General features: G+C 38.8%; 1 long non-coding RNA gene across 7 annotated transcripts in view; it reads right to left on the bottom strand.

Annotated features, from left to right (window-relative positions):
* LOC119230583 (uncharacterized) overlaps positions 1 to 15,143 on the bottom strand; it is a 230,447-nt gene that overhangs the window by 73,747 nt on the left and 141,557 nt on the right. For all 7 annotated transcript variants that reach the window (XR_008549577.1, XR_008549578.1, XR_008549575.1 and 4 more), the window contains one exon: positions 14,578 to 15,128. This is a non-coding gene — a long non-coding RNA (uncharacterized LOC119230583). The remainder of the gene's footprint in view (positions 1 to 14,577; positions 15,129 to 15,143) is intronic.

Raw genomic sequence — 15,143 nt, 5'->3', positions numbered from 1 at the left:
CTCTAAATTCAAACCATTTTCTCCATCTCCATTCCTACAAAAGTTGAAGATGCCAGAAAACTTCTTGGAAGCAGGTATCCTATCTTCTTCAATATTTTTCACTACAAAACAACAAGTGAATTAGTTGATTGTGTGATTATGTTCCTTTCCTTTCACATACTTTTCCTGTAACAGTGGTTTAAGAAAAAATGCTAGTTAAATGTGAAATTGGAAAACAATTATGAGTTCCATTTCTTAAGACATATGCAAGGATAGGGTGAGTGGTAGAGTTAAACCTCTGTGGAATTTCATTCCTCACAGTTCTCATCCCTTTCCCTACAGTACAAGTGACAGGTTTTGCTTGGATAAGTGAAAACCTAAAAGAACCAATAAATCTGCCAGAGTAGACTGCAGGCTGAGCCAAGGTGAACAGCCTCACATTAATTCTCCAAGAGTCTCTAGGTACCCCAGGCAGAAGCAGAGAGGTTGCTGGCTGCCTGTCACCCCACGCCCAGTGCAGAAACAGCAACTTGCAGAAATATGGGGGACATTCCCGAAATGTTGTTTGTCATGTGGTAAATATTCTTGTCAAACAGCAGAGCAATCATATTCTTTAAGGAGAAAAAACACATAGAAGTTCTCTGATTCTCCACCAAAAATTACCATCCATGACGAATAATAATTTTCATCCAAAGCTTAGTGTACATGTCCTTGTATTCAACTTCTAGAAATTTATGCCATAAAAGGGCACATACAAGAGTATTAAAGCTATCCTTAACAACTTACCTTTTTTTGTAAATTTATTTTAATGAAAATATGGATTAAAATTATCATGAATTAGGAACTGATCCATCACGCAAGAGAGTGTTCTATAGGTACTAAAAGTATGCAATAGATCTCTGTATACTCATACAGAAAGGTGGTTAAGATATGTTGTTTATAATAACTACGCATTAACTTTGGAACAAGACAGGCTGAGTTCAAAGCACTATGAAACTGGGTAAATAAGCGTCCCCTCTTTGCGCCTCAGTTTGCACATACATAAAATCAGGATCACAGTAATTCTGGAATCATGTGGTTATTGTGAGCATTAAAAGGAGCTAATATATCAAGTGTTTATCTGACTCAGTCAACTACTAAACTATTACATTATGCTCTGTAACTCATATAGTACCGTTATACTGATTGAGGTCATTAAGTTCACTGCTCTGGATGACACTGATAAGCAGTTATAGTTAGCTTACTGTTTATGTCTGGGGGTTGCACCTGTGCTATTTTTGAGGTAAAAGGGAACTTAAATCTTTTTACATATTTGGATTTTTTATAATGAGTATTTTTTAATAAAAGATAATTAAAATCATTACTCGGATATTGGATAAAAACAGTTATTCTGAAAGTTTGACATTTGTTGGGGACTTAGAAAAAAATCACAGAACTTTTTTATATTTAATACATTAGGGATTGATTAATGTGAGTGATCCCTTATATTTAATCACTTATATCTGTAATGCATTTATACTTAGTAAAATGTTTTCATATTCATAAATTTAATACAACTGATTAGATTATTGATTTAATCCATGTAGAGTGACTTTCCATATGTATTATGCCAAAAGAGAGCTTGAGAGTCCCCTCCCCTATGGGAAAGCTGTCGGTAACAAAATTGAAACTTAGTGTTAAGGGCTTGCTTCACATTAAACAGCTTGTGAAGAAAGGAACTAGAAGAAAGGCTTTTAACAAATCACAATTACCCTGTAAAATGGTGCAGTGGTGAAGGAAATTCTATGAAGACTATACCTGAGAGGTAGGGGAAACAAACATTGTTTAAAATTGAACAATTATGTAAAAAATATATAAATAAAAAGAAAACAACCAAAAAAAGGGTCACTGAAGTAATAACAAAGTAGATGTAAAATTCTACAAGTATTTGATTTTTTTTTAAGTAAGTTTATAGTAGGTCAATGAGACAATTGCCAAAAAGTCAGTTCCCAAAGTTCACAACTCTTCCAGGATGATGACCAATCACTGGCAACTAGTTGGTAGTTGGCATCTGGTCACAGTACCCTCATATGGAAAAATGCGGGTACCCAATAGTAAGACAATAAATGGATCATAAGGGTGAAACCAAGAGTATATTTTAAAATAATTGCTATGAGCAATAATTGAGGTCACCATAAAAATGAGAAAACTTAAACCAAAAAGCCAAATAGTAGTCTGCTGCTTGTTTGACCTTTGGCAAATTGCTTTTCTGGTTTTCTACCTGTAACAGTTGAAAGGTTGGACTAGATGACTTTTTTTTTTTTAAAGATTTAGTTAGCACAATTTACAATAGCTAAGCTATGGAAACAACCCAAATGCCCAAAAATGGATGACTAGATCAAGAAGATGTGGTACATATACATAATGGAATATTACTCAGTAATCAAAAAAGATAAACACATGCAGTTTGCAGCAACATGAATGGAGTTGGAAGGGATCATGCTCAGCAAAATAAGCCAGAAAGAAAAAGAAAAATACCAGATGGTCTCACTCATAGCAGGAATTTAGAAAACCTAAATAAGGAACCAGGAAAAAGACTAATTATAATAAAGCAAAAATCAAAATCAACAAAAAACTATAACCCAGAGACACACTACAAGGGGGCGGGGGAGGAGAGAATAGGATCAAAACAAGGGGTGTGGGAATTGTATGGGGACTATAACTAAGATGAAAATGCATACATTGTGCAAAAATGTAAAAAATATATATAAAAAAAGGATTTAGTTATTTATTCATTCAAGAACTGGGGTACAGGCCAGAGGTGTGGGCAGGGTGGTTTAAGACGATTCACCAGAGACAGAGTTGGGAACAGAACAGGCAGATTGATTGAAACACATTGCTGAGGGGAGCAGCGGGGAAGACAGGAGAGGTCTGCTGTGCCAGGTGGGTTAGCTCCCTGGCCAGGGATTGAACTCACTGCAGTGGCTGGTGATAGCTTGATAATGCTGAGACTTTAACCCCTGCACCACCAGGGATGCCCCTGGACTAGATGAGTTCTAAAGCACCTTTCAACATACAGATACTGAGTACTTTCTTAATGCCAAACACTGATATCATGCTGATTAAGGCTGATAAGTTCACTACTCTTAAGGCGTCCACACTCTGGGGGGCCTATAACTTATTAAATATACATAATTGTTGTGATTTTTACAAATCCCTGACATATTCTGAAAGTTTGGCATAAGTTTTCTTATCCAGTATACATCTGAGTAATAATTCAGTTTCGTCACCCTGTCAGCTTTCCCATGGGGGACAGGACTCTCAAACTCTGCTTGGCATAGTACATAAGAAAAAAAATCAATCAATAATCTAATTAATTGTATTAAATAAATTCATGAATATGAAAACACTTTGCTAAGTATCATACGACTAAGTACTGTAATCCAGAGAAAGATTCTCTGAGGACACAGGATGAGATGAAAGTATGAGAAAAAATGTGCCATGTATGAATGAGAGCACTTCATTTTAGGCAGAGGAAGAGCCAGTTCAAAAAGTCTAGGGAGGGAATGAACATGATGCCTTTATCTAAGGTAATAGTTACAGCAATACAGAATATTGGACCAAGCATTTTTGGAGTAGAATCAATAGTGTTTGCAGATAAATGGTTTTTGTGGATTAAATGGGAGGGGCAGATAACAGTAATTGTCAGATTTTTGGCTTGAGCAAGGAGTTAGATGTTGGTGCCATATTCCAAAGTGGCAAGAGGTATGAATGAGTAGTTAGGATGAGTACTGATGGGAGGGACTCAACAGTTCCATATGGTTGTTCAATAGACATCTAGTGCTGGACTATGTGACGATATCAAGTAGGCAACTAGAGATGGGAGTCCCGGAGATACAACACAGTTAAAGATCTAGGGCTCAACAGTATAAATGCAGACTGGGTGGAATCACCTAAAGAGACCAACGAGGAGAAAGGGGGTGAGTATAGGATCTTGAAGCACTATCATATCTGATGTTGAGGAGCTGAAACTAACAAAAGAGAATCAAAACCACTCTATGTGAAGAAGGTGCTATCTAGGGACACTTCAAGAAGCAGAGAGGAAACTTCAAGAAGCAGAGAGCAGTCCAGTATATCAAATGAAGCTAGGACATCTAGTAAGATAAGATCAGAAAATCAAATATTTGATGCCACATAAAGGAAATCAAGTATTTACCATTTTAAGTACTTAAGAGCTTAGGGCGGAGTCATTTACAAAGGAATTTGCCAACGGGTCTAGAGAATTAAATTAGAAGTCAGTAAGACTTTCTAGTGTGACTGTTCCAATACATAGAAAGTCTCAAGCATGCTCCTTAGGAGGATAAATAAACAGTTGGTTTTAGTAGAACCATTAGTTCTACAGTAGAAGATTGATGCACTTCAAGATAAATGTAATTATTTTAATGAATGGGTCTACATGCATTATTACAATTAGGAAACAAGGATTATATGTAAATTGGCACCTTTGCAGAAGTCAAGTTCAATAGCTATCATATAACTATTAGTTTTTTAACACAATCATTGCTGTTTGGGTATGTGGCACAAAGTCAACAGTTCTGTGATCATTTAGGAAATAATTTGTAAAGCTGATCAGGGTATAAAGAAAGCTCCGAAGATATGGTCAGCATGACCCAAACAGCTGTATATAAGATGAGAGAAGATTGCTAAGCAACATGACAGGGAAGCAGGGTCCAAGTTGCAGAAACTACAAGATATTGAATTTTAAGTTTCTGCCACCATAATATAAACTATCTCAAAACTTGACGTACATAAATATCATGCCTAGGGAAAAACCTATAGGTACTAATATTCAATAAAAAGTCAACTCATGACAAACATACATATATATTTTACACACACACACAATTATTCTACAGTTTACAGTTGACAAGATAGGTTTAAGCATACAGAGCTTCTAATCAGCATTAAAAAAAAAAAAGTATGAACAGAATGTCAAGGATTACTTGACATTTAGTCTCTAACATAAAAGATGTAAACATCAAAACAGAAGAAGCAAAGAATTTTAAAAAAGGAAAACTTTAATGAAACTATAATTAATACCTTAGAGAGATAAAATAAGCTATTTATCCTTAAAGCAAAGTCATGATGCTATTATTAGGATCAAATTTAAATGATAGATAAAATTTATATGTGTCATATATATATCTCATAAGATTGAGACACAGACATGTGTCTTCTATAATGTCATATATATAGATATATATATAAAGGCTTATATAGATATAGTGTGTTTATGTCATACCCAAATATCTATTATTGGTTAAAAAATGCTAATGGTGATATATATACATCTCACATACAAAAAATGAATCCAAGGAAAAGACAATCTCAATCTTTTTTTTTTTTTTAAGTCAGAGCAAAGAGATGAAACTATGATACCAATGCAGAGGGCCAACATTCTAGCAATAAGACCCAGAAAGAGAAAAATGTTAAGGGAACTATTCCAAGAACATTTTCTCAACTTGAAGGCTGAAAAGCCTACAGAGCACTCAGCACAACAAATGAGAAAAGATCCACCAACATTGTACTATTTCAGAACACCACAAAGATAGTTTCAGGAAAGGGTAAAAAAAGAGGTCACACATGAATGATCCAGAACAGGAATGGTAGCAAAAGTTATATGCAGTGCTAGAAGATAGAATACAAACATTTTGTGACATTTACAATCTAAAAAGTATTTGTCTTCTATGTACCTTTCTCGACTTCTGAAAGATGGTTCCATCTAAGCAATGAAGTAAACCAAGGAAAAGGAAACAATTTCCAGAAAGCAAGAAATCAATATAGAAGGGAGATAAAGAAAATTCCCTGAACAATAGTGAAAATAAGTCCCCGGATGACAAGTGGGCACAGGTGTAGAAAACAAGCAATCCAGGTGAAACTAGAGGACTTGACATACATGAGAAGGAGCTCTATAAGAAAAAAATTAACTGATCATCTGGTAGATATGCTGTGTGGAAAGTTAAATCATAGGCTGTACTGCTTGATCTCGGGAACGTGGGTTCAAGCTGACTGGCTTCAAGTCCTGACTCTGCCGTTTATGATCTTATGTGAATCAATTCACCTGTTTTCCATCTATAAAATGTGGATCATAATGCACACACTTTGTGGAGTTATTATAAGAACTAAACACCTTTCTATATGTAACTTGCCAAAAACTCTTCCTTGAGTATTATGGGTTGTTGGGAAGACTTAACATGTACAGAAAAAGTGAAATGTTTTTATTAATGGGCAAATACTGTTGCAGGAAACATAATTGAATAAGAAACATTAGTTCCTCAACTAAACAGTTAAATGTCGGAAATCTTTACATAATCTGGAATAAACAGAGGCAGCATACTATTTAGAACATGAAATTAAATGACTTACTGTTAGTCCTGAAACAACAAAGCATGGTTCACTCCGCCCTTCTAGTTACAATCAGATTTTTTTGAACAGGGTCGGAGGAGGAGTAGGTGCTGCTGCAGTAATCCCAGACTACTGGGGACAGTGGCACTACCTGCCAGTGGGCTTGGCTGCTGCCAGCAAGGGAGGAACAGCTCTCCTGGAGTGTTCCATCCCTGTGTATATGTTTAACATCCTATTTTTTAAAACAAAATCACTTAAAGGCACATGTCTGACAAAGGGATAGTTATCTGTTAGGGTCCAAAATTAAAAGATAAAAGTGGATTGAGCCAAAGAACACCTGGAACAGTTGAGGAAGCAGAGAGATGACCTGTGCAAAGATAGAGTGTAAATGAGACCTGAGTTGATCCAGGCACCATGTAATGTTTCAAAGTCAAGCCAAGCTGCCAAGACCCTGACAGCAGCCCCCTGGTCTCAAGGCTGGCTGGCACTTTTCTGCCATGAGGCATCATAGGGTTTTCCTCCATCCTAGTTAGTCTCCACTGTGGTTCTCAGCCCCACACTGTCTTTAGGGGCCGACTAAAAACACAGACTGGCCAGCATGGAGGAAGTCACTTTATTAGGCAGGGTCCCATCTGGGAGACAGATGCATTTAGATTTCATGGAGTTACTGAAAATTTAACAGCTGAGCTAGAGACAGCTGCTCCAGAAGTCCTGAGGGAGACCTAGGGGCCTAGTGTTTTATGTGGTATCTTGGCAACACTTGCTGCTGTTGACCCAGACAAAGGCCCAGCTCCTCTGGGCTGGGCCAACCATATATCTAGCGGTGTCAGGAAGAAACAGGGTGGTGAGTAACAGGACTCCCTGCTTGGGTCACAGAAACAGCGAGAAACCACCTGAGAATGAAATACCACACAAATTATAAATAGATATTTGTCAGCCATCATGGGAAGTAAAGACGTATTTTAAAAATCAAAATAAATGAAGATGATTTTTTTTAGAACATTTGAAATTCTGAATAAATGCAATTTGATTTAAAATTCCCCTGGATCTGGGGACTTTTAACAATGAGCAGAAGCACTGAGTTTGGGGTTCTAATTCCTTTAGGCATTTCTCTGTAAAACCAAATCATGCTAGCCGTTTTTTTCTAGGATGTATTTCAGTTTACTTACTTACTTTTTCCCTCCCCTAGGTTAGAGCAACGGTAAAGAGGAGGGAGGTTGGTTAAGGGAGGGAATAAATTTTATGAAGTGCTCAGTCTGCTGGTCATTATGCTAGAAGCTTTACCCACATAATCATAAAAATTATAATTCTAAACCAGGAGTTACTGTTATGATGAATGTTTTAAATGAAGATACTGAAGTTCAGTTTAAATACAACAGGTCCTTGCATGACATCATTTCTTTCAGTGTCATTTTGTTATAACATTGATGAGAAAAAAACGTTTGAAGACCTGGTTTCATTATACATCATTTAAAGTAGCAGTTACCAAGACTCTATTGACAACATGAAGTATCTAAAATCAGCAGGCTAAGAAGCAGCAAAGCTATAACTAAAACAAGTCTGCTTGAATCTCAAGTCTATGCTCTTTTCATTGTACCACGTTCCTCCTCACAAATCCCAAAAACACTTGTTTTCTCTTCTGCAGTAAGGTTGCATGGCCACTAACAAAGATAGTACATTCCATTTATTAAGCCAGACAAGACAGTCCCATACATTCAAATTGAAAGAATGAATATGCTTGTCTCTAGTTCATCAATTAAAATTCCTACTGCAACACATCCCTTTTGCAAAGTATTTAAAACCTTCATTATTCACTGCTTCTTACCTTGCCCAACAAAAGTTGGCAAGCATTGCTATCCTCACTTAATAACCCGAGTCACCCAGGGAATAGCCTGGATTAGACGCTATGATACCCAAAGCTAAGGATAAGCTCTGAGTCTCCAGCCTAGACTCAATGAATAATTCAAGGTCTATTGGGTGGAAATCCACTTACGAGGCTGGCAGATTTGATTGCTTCAGAACTGTGGCATCTAAGACACTACTCTTGGTTTCCTCCTATGTCTGAGGGCTGCTTTTTAGGAGAATCCTTTTATTCCCCTATTGTTCAAGAGTTGCTATAACCCAAGGTCCTGGTCCCAGCCTTCTTGCTTAGTCTGTTTTCATACAGTCAAAAAAATACTTGAGTTCCTACTACATGTGAACTGCCTGTGGGCTTTCAGATATTTTTTTTTTTAAAGATTTATTTATTTATTTATACAGTCAGAAGCGCGGGAGGGTGAGAAAATTCACCAGAGCAGGGAGCAGAGCAGGCAGACTGATGAAATACACTGCTGAGGGGAGCAGTGGGCGGCAGGAGAGGTCTGTGCGCCATGTGGGACCCTCCTATGGTGGCCGGGGAGCAGCCGGGGATCAAACTGGCGCTGCAGAGGCTGCAGGCAGCTTCGCAACCCAGCGCTCAACCGCTGCGCCACCAGGGAGGCCCTCAGATATGTTTCTAGCTCTTCCTCTGTTCTGTTCTGAATTACAGATTCCCTTACCCTCTAGCTTCTGGTTATTTACAGCTTATAGGAGGTATGGGGTAAAATTGAAAGGCGTAAATAAGGAAGAGACCAGACATTTCTTTCCCTTTCTCCCGCCATCCTGCAGAGGTTCAGGTCCTGGGTCCCCCTGGTTGGTCCCTCCAGCCAGGAGCTGCTGAGGCTCTAGTTTCTGCTGGACAGGGAGCTCCCTTCCTCCTCTGCTCTGAGGGCCTCATTGTTCTTTGATTTTCCCATCATCCTTTTAACCAATTCTCTGCATTAAATTCCATCTGCTTTAAGATCTAGAGGACTGTTTTCCTGACTCTATACTGATACAGACCACATTCTTAGAGTTACAAACTACAGAAACTGACCTTGACATGCTGGCGGGAGAGGAATTTACCACGAATGATAACAGAGAGATCAAAGAATCTTTGAAAGGACTAAAGGACCAAAACTGAGAGGCATGTGCAAGGGGAGGAGCAGTGCTCAAAAATCTCCAGGTGGAAATGCTAGGGTACAGTCTCCATTGCTGCCACACCTTATCTCCTGGACTGCACTGTGTGTGCCACCCACACTGGGTTTTGTAAGCTAGCATGTAAATTGTCTCCACTGCTGTCTGTCAATAGAATCAATTTTGGGCATTTCCTACTTTCTGTGACATTACTTCTGATTTAGATAGTGCAGTGGGAGCATATGATCTGCAAAGCCCAAGTCATGGTTCCCATCCTGGCTCAAGCATATCTGAATTTCTGTTCTTATCATGGAGATGAGCTTTTCATAGGAAGCAGAATTCCCTAGGTATAGGTAGGGAATTGGTCCTGAGTGGACCAGTCTGAGCAGACCTTGAAACATGGATCCAAGTGTTAATGATTGATTTGGGAGTTGGGGGAATCCCTGGTAAGGTAGTAAGGGAAGCAAGATAAGGAAGGGAAACCAGCTAAAGGTAGGCACATCATCAATCAAGTTGTTGCTAGGGGTAACTGACCTAAGGGGGCCTTACTCTATGCTAGCATAGAACACGTGTCTGAGAGTTATCTATCCAGGCACCAGGTACTGGGGCATTGATCCATCAACCAACTGTATCCCACACTGCTGACAGCAACTGTGGTGGGACTCAGTTCCCCTTCACTTCCTCTTTTTCTCTCTTGTGTGGGAGCTGAATGAGCCTCAGCACTGAGACAAAACCTCTCAACAAATAAAAGCTGGGGCTGATCGTTGAAAACTGGGCAGGGAGAGAGGATATGGCAGGCACCTGCTGCAGGGGATAAGACAGAAAGCAAAGGTTCACAGGCAGCTGGAAGTGCTAAGTATTGAAGCTGCAGCAGTGAGTGAGAGAAGCAATCCTGGTCACACTAAACTGGTAATCAAGACTCAGATGCACGGACAGACAAGTACAATACAGTAGAACAGGAGAAAGAATAGACAGTGTCTAGGGAACTGGAGTTGGATGTCTGGCCTGTAAGACCCAGGATGGCATCTGATTCTTTTCTAAATCATCATTGGCTAGAATGGTACCTATTATTGAATATATATTGAATAAACATATACTGAATATATGTTTTCTGGCAACACTGAATTAGCAGGCAGAGTGCTAGTGTGTTATAGTCATTTCATGTATTTCTCACTACAACCCAACAAGGTAGGTGTGTTTCCATTTTAGAGGGAAGAAAGTTAAGAGACTCCTAATTACTTCTAACTGTCAACTCCTAGTCATTACTCCTAGCTCAGCTTTGATGTAAGTTTTCCAAAAGGTTTACCTGCACAGTGTACCCAGGTCTAAGCCAAGGTGATCCCTATCACAGAACATATCTTCTGACTATAATGGGTAGGTAACTCATTCTCATGTCTTATGAGCTGAGCTCCTGGAGAGCAGGTTACTATACCTATTTTATTGAGCCATGTTTGCTCAGCATCCAGGCTAGTCACACATGCTAGATTGCAAACCTCATTTGCATGGATCATTTTTTTAAAATAATTTGAACAATAAGACTCAGAGATGTTAAGTACCTGACTAGTCACAAGTCTCTGAGATGCTAGAACTGAGGCTTGAACTGCAGTACGTGGTTCCCAAATAGCTCTTATACTTGATTAATGGTTAAGCAACTCATTCATCTATGGCTACTAGAAAACTTAAATTGGGGTGAATTCTGCCATTTAGGTTGACAAAGCTTCCCATAGTCATCAGGCTGATTGTCAAGCAGAACTCTACATCTGAAGTTAGGAGAAGGCCCCATATTTAAAGCTTTTGCTGCACTGGACAACCTTTAAAATACTTCCCTACATTTAATAAGCTAAGGTTGTGTTTCTAGACTCAACTAAAAAGTAATTGGAACAAAGAGAGGTTTTACATAAATAATTTGAGGAGCTAAAAATACATTTTTAAATGTCCTTAAAGCATGCAAAGAAAATTTGTTTCTGAAAACTACTAAACTGAAAACTACCAATATGCCTGCATTCTTAAATATTTAATGATTTATTAGTACTCAGTGTGAACTTTCTTGATAAAAACTAAAGTAGGATCTAATTGCTACTTTAACGAAAGTTAAAGTTTTTGACAAAACCCATGTCTATGCGCTTCATATTTTAAATGAAAACCCATAAATACAGCAAATCCAGTTAACAGTTAATCAGTCTTTGACTTGATCACCGTATCAGGAACTCAGACATGGGCACCGGGGGACAATCAGTAGAAATATACCCAGTGTTAAGATGGCAGCAAAAGCAAAACACCTGTTAGAGGATCAGCACTACATTTAATCCCTCAAGGGTCTCAATACATAATCCAAGATAACACATTGAGAATCAAGAACAGAACAGAGCTATTGAATATATATCTACCAAGTTAAGAGAGAGTATAACAGAAAACACCAAGATAAGATGGCAACATAGTTCCTGAACTTTTCCCACAGGACAAATCTATAACCAAATATGAAGCAATTCTGAGACAGAAGCAAAAACTAGCTAAACATACCTCTACATCAAAGCATAAAGGAGCACATTGAGAAGGGGAGGAGAAGCAGAAACAATTTCTTGCCAGGAACACCAACCCTAGCATGCTGATGTACTATCAGCAAACATATCGCAAATATGGCGCTTCTCTCTGAGAATCAAAGGGTGTGCGCCCGAACATTTGGGACCTGCACCAGGGAGACAAACTCCCCAAATTCTGGCTTTGAAAAACAACTGGACTGAGATGCATGAGGCAATAGGGATTGGAGAGTCTGCTCCTACAGGCTCAAACATGGACTCATTCAAACTGGGACCCAAAACAAAAGCCGCAATATGAAAAGTACCTGGACTGTACATGACAGGTTTACTTGCCAAGCTTAAAACATGAACTGGTGGGGCAGGAAATTACAGGGAATCTCTCTGGGGAAAGAAACACTGGAGGATCTGTTAAAAAGGAAATCCCTCCAATCTGCTAGCAGTGGAGGACAAGTCACCCCATGCCACAGCTGCAGTCCTGCCAAACCAGTTGGGGCACGCTACCTGCCCCCTCTGTATACATCGTGGCCATGTTGAAGCCACCAGGGGTGAACCACCCTCGTCTTGTGTGACACTGCTGAGGCCCCACCAAGGCTGGCTGGTGCACACATACCTAAAGAGGGGGTGCCCCTTCCATACTTGACTGGTGGCTAGGGGGGATTGTATTTCTGGGTCCCACCACTCAAACAATGAAAGAGATCTTGGTACCTTCAACTGGAAATTTAAGAAAAACTCAGGGTGCTTAGACAAACAGATGGTTCAAAGAGCTAGGACAAGGTTAAACGATAAATATCAAGAGTGGGAAAGATTAAGATTTCAGCTAATATATAGAAATAAACACAAAGTCATGCAGAATGAGGAGACAGAGGAATATGTTCCAAATAAGATAAAATCCCAGGGGAAAAAGCCTTAAGGAAATGGAGATAAGTAAGTTTCCAGATAAAGACTTCAAAGTAATAATCATAAAGATGCTCACCATACTCAAGAAAAGAATGAAAATAGCAAGAATTTTATCTAAGAGACATGAACTGGCGGGACAGGAAATTATGGGGAATCTCTCTGCGGACAATGGAAATCACCCATAATAGCGAGAAGAATAAACAAAGATAGCTTAAGAGACCTATTTCTCTACCTATGGAAATTTTATTCTTTGTGACTTCATTCATGACCTCTAACCATAATTGTTTGCAGTTCATGCATTCTACCTAAAGGGGCCTGGAGGATCTAAAAGAAAAATACTAAAGTATCATTACTATTATTATATAATCTGTATTTCAGTCAAAACACAAAAAAAGGGAAAAAATAAGATTTATGAACCAGATTCCTTTCCCCATTTCTTTTATTAAGCTGTACCTTCTAGAAAGTGCATCAATATATGAAAGTTTAGGGTAAACCTATGGCCCTATTGTTAAATGTAACAAAGATAAAATTTCAAATTCATCAGCACTGTCCTGATCTATAAAAGCTTCACTCAGAGCAAAACATCTTAGCTCACAAAAATTGCTTTAAGAGTTAGCAAATATACTAGTTCAGCCATGTCCACCCTGGGCTGATACCCAGAATCACAAGGCCAATCTTTGAAGAAAATAAATCCTTGGCCTTACCCTTGGTCTGTGAGTCAGCACCTTTGGGGTATAGGAATCTTAAAAATGCATGCCTGGCTAACTTTAATTGATGATTTTTCATAATTAGCTGAGGATGTCAGTAAATGTTCCTTACAAGTGTATATCAATCAACATGTACCTCTGGGCACCCAGGATTTGGATTCCACTTATGCTGTACATTTCAGACAAGATACAAGTAGTCAGTCTACTTTTTTTTCTATTTTGGCATTATAGTAACGGGAGGAAAAGGACTGCTAAAACTTTCAAGGCTTTAACAAATTTCTGAATAATAAAGCATTGACTTAAATGTCTCACGGTGGTTTCCACTATAAAGAAAATATATTGGAGCAAAATTTTGTTGAAATTCTTTCAACTAACTTATCCAACCATGACTAAGAGCTGTTTTCCACCATTTAAAAGAGTATGAAAGGTTTTTTTTTTTTTCCCATTCGTTTTACATGGCAATTACCCAAAGAGCTTAGTTTCTAAGACTTCATCTTCCTAAATGAAGCAAAAAACCTGGGTATGTCCAGAGAAATGAACCCCAACGACTCCATTAATAGGTGTTTTCTGACAATTTTTTATGTGCTAGTCATGGGCAACCCAGATTTACCTGGTACAATCTGTGGTTAACATATCCTATGCATGCATAGGTTTCCATTGTGAAACCAAGGAAATCGCAAATATGCCTGCATGTTTATTCAAGCCCTAATAAATGAGAGACGCATCTGACCCTGAAACAATACACTGCACAGCCTTAGATAGGGAGTGGTAGGTAGTAAGGACACTGGTATACACCGAAGAGAAATATCTGAAATTCCAAACTAGAACATTCATTTTCATGATCTTTTTTATGCTTTTTCGCATTTGAGAAGTTTAGAGATAAACACAAATGAAACCACCCACTAGCTTTGAGTCAGAGGCAGCCTTTTACCATCCCTACAATCTGCCTATAGGTTAAGATACATTGGACAACAAAAAGGAAAATTAATTTAAAAATCATGGCTGTGCTAGGCATGGGAAATAATGGCTTCCCATGTAAGAATTTAGTTTTCACAATGCATGAATGTTCTCTGCAGTAAAGGTGACGCTGCAATACTCACTGTTGTCACAGCTGAGAGGATATGGCTAATTTTTCTTATTTTCTTATTTGCAGCTATGGGGAGTAGATGACGTCGACCGGGAGATGACTTAACTTACTGCAACAAGCTGCAATTTCCAAAAAAATGACCATGTTAATATTTTCAGCCCAACCTGTACTTACAGAAATTGCTACATGCTGTCGAGAGGTAGAGTCTTCTCCTCTCCTTGGAATGGGGCAATGCTTTGTGACTACCTTTACGAAGGGAATATGGAGAGAATGATGTGGTATAATGTCCAAGATTAGGTTATAAAAGTTGACATGGTTTCTCCTTGGCTCTGTCTTGGGACACTTGCCTAGAGAATCCAGCCACTGTATTCTACCCCACGGAAGGCTCACAGATTGGTGCTCCCGCTCCAGTGCCCTGGTGGCCTCAACCAACAGCGAGTGCCATCACCAGACATACGAGGGAGTTGTTCAGGTGATACACCCTTGGGTCTTCCTGTCACCACATCTGATGCCAAGTAGAACTGAGACAAAATGTTGCTACCATGCCTCATTCAAGCTGCAAATCTGTGAACAAAATAA

The sequence above is a fragment of the Talpa occidentalis genome, unplaced genomic scaffold (genome assembly GCF_014898055.3).
Source record: "Talpa occidentalis isolate TD23 unplaced genomic scaffold, MPIMG_talOcc4v2.1 talOcc4.7, whole genome shotgun sequence".
In the NCBI taxonomy this organism is placed as follows: Eukaryota; Metazoa; Chordata; class Mammalia; order Eulipotyphla; family Talpidae; genus Talpa; species Talpa occidentalis.
This window is presented reverse-complemented; position numbering and strand designations above follow the sequence as displayed.